The following is a 2,586-nucleotide window of genomic DNA, read 5'->3' on the forward strand; positions in this document are numbered from 1 at the left end:
CTCGCTCCTAAGTGCACCTACCTCTGAATGCAGACGCGGCCGTGGCAGGGAGCTCTGTGCACACACCGCCAGACCCCGTGCTGCGCTCAGCATTCTCTGCACAATGGATACCACACTTTGGAAGTGATTTTTAAAAGGGAATCAAAATAGTGGTGCTCTTGCCTTTGTTTCTTTCATACCACACTGCATTCTCTGTCTCTCGTTCAGCCGCCCCATTATACTGACAAATTAAATAAACCACTCCATCGCAGAAAGGCTCGGGCAGGCAGGCCCTCGCTCCGCTGCCGCCGGGAAGTTGGGTAACTCTGAGGTGCTGCCGCTGGCAGTTTCAGCTAACTCCCGTCAGGGAGGAAAACACCGGGGCGCTCAGAACCCGAGCGGGTCAGCAGCCCCGAGAGCTGCCCTGCGGCAGGTACTGGCCACCACGCAGAGAGCGGCAGTTTCTAGAAGTGCCAAGAGTTCCTTCCCACCGTGTGTCCCTGGAAGCATGAATGGTGAGTCACAGGAGGTGTGGGGCACAGGGCCGCTGGGTCAGCTCGGGACAGGCTGGTGGGCACCGCGAAGAGGAGCAGCCAGCTGCCCAGAGCCCCCTCCCCCACAAGCATCTTGAACTTTCCCTTCCTTCATAAAGACCCTCTTATGTGTGCTGAACTGCTTCCCGAAGAGGGAGCAGTCCCAGAGGCGGGAGGAGAGCTCCGTTTCTCTCTGTCTCTATTTCTGTCTTCTAAACTCCATTTGACTTTAAGAAGTTTCGGGTTTGTGTGATCACCCCTTAATTTTGAAATGCAGGCGAGGACGGGGAGCATACTGAGCTTCGAGCGGGCATTGCTCGGGTCTTTTTAGGGTCCAGGTGCACAGGAGCGTCACGGACCCTGCGACCGAGCCTGTCCAGCGCAGCCCTCAAGCTCTTTTGTTCAGGAGAAAGAACCAGAAGTTTGTACTTGGGAAGGACGCTCTTTTAAATTAACAAGCAATTATAAAAACAGAAACAAGACAAAGACAGATTTTCCTAAGATGGAGTAGACCAGGAAGTGGATCCGTAAAATCCGCATTTGCAGCTTTGGTTGGCATGAAGCGGTGGGCGTTCCCAGAAGGTGACCCTGCCTGCGTGGAGAAACCGTTTTCGGTGCTGTGACAATGACCTTCTAAGGTCTGTGCTGGGGCCTGCCACCCTCTGCCTGCCTCTCACGCCCACTCAGAACAAAACAGGTGGAGTGGTGGGAAACCACAGTCCCAGCCTGTCAGGGACCAGAGGCAGCGGATTTCCTTGTGAAAACAGAACCGCGGCAAATGCCAGCGCGAGGCTTTGAAGCCCCAGCCACCAGCCAGGACGGCCTCATCTAAAATGCAGGCGTCGGAGGCCTGTGTTCCAACAGAGGCGTCCCCCGGCTTCCGAGTCAGAGGGCACGGCAGGCAGAGAGAAATATTGAGCCTGAGTAGTTTGAACAGAGCCATCAGGGTTCATCTTTTATTACCAAAGAAAGACTTGAAAAAGCCCAGGTGAAATTTTCTTCCATTGTCTAGGAAAATTCTCTGTAATTTGCCCCCAGGGAAATCCAAGTGCCTTGTGGCCAGGCCTCCGCCCCACCTCCCCTCTGGCCGCCTCTCCTCCCTTCTCCAAGCAAATGTCTCTGCATCCCTGGAGACCTGAGCGGTGAGCGGGCAGCTGAAGGTCAGGGCTGCCCACTGCGGCCTGACTTTTAGCTAAAGAGGCTTCGCTTTCGCCTGTTGCCCTGTCGGGTCTAATTTGGCGGCGTTATGCTGAGGGGTGGGCCGCTCCTGACCGGAGGGGGTTAGATGAGATCACAAGCTCTGGGGGGCTGTCAGCAGCCACTGCTGCCTGGGGATGTTGAATTGCCATTTAATGGTCAGCTTTATCTACACAGTATCACCAAGATCTGCTGTTTTCAGCAACTTAATTGGCACTGTGTTTGCAGGAGTTTTTCGGAAAGGTAGGAGAGCTGACCAGGTTTTAATGCTGGATTATCTAGCGATCAACCTGGCAGAACGTCAGTGGAAATCTGTGGCACCTTTTTGTTTTTCTGGAGCACAGGAAGCTTATGAATGGGCAAGGTACTGAATTCTGCTGTGACACCAGAACTTTCTAGAAATATTCATAAGGTCTGATGTAGCAGGGTTTATTCACAGAGAGATAAACAAAGAGTAACAGTTGCTATCACAACTTATGTGCGCGTCTGAATCGTCTGAATCGTGGGCACTGAGAACCACACAGGCGCAGCCTGCACAGCCCGGTGTGTACACAGAGGGACCCTGGTGGAGCTGTGTGCCCCTGGGCTAAGTGACAGGTGACGGGCTGTGTGTGCCCTGGTGCAGGGAGCACTGGATGAGGCCTGCACACATCCGTGTGTGTACCACACAGGTGTTTCGTGTACGTGTGTGAACATAATGTGCATGTGGGTGCAAGGTGTGCACTCGTGTGGGTGTCTGCTGTGTGTACAAATGCATGGGCTTGAGCGTGCACATGCAGATACAGTTGTGTGTGAGTGACACGTGGTGGGTAGTACTTTTATGTGGGAGTGGGCGTGTGTGTGGGTACACGTGCGTAGGCATGAGTGTGTGCATATG

Source organism: Sciurus vulgaris (assembly GCF_902686455.1).
Source record: "Sciurus vulgaris genome assembly, chromosome: 4".
In the NCBI taxonomy this organism is placed as follows: domain Eukaryota; kingdom Metazoa; phylum Chordata; class Mammalia; order Rodentia; family Sciuridae; genus Sciurus; species Sciurus vulgaris.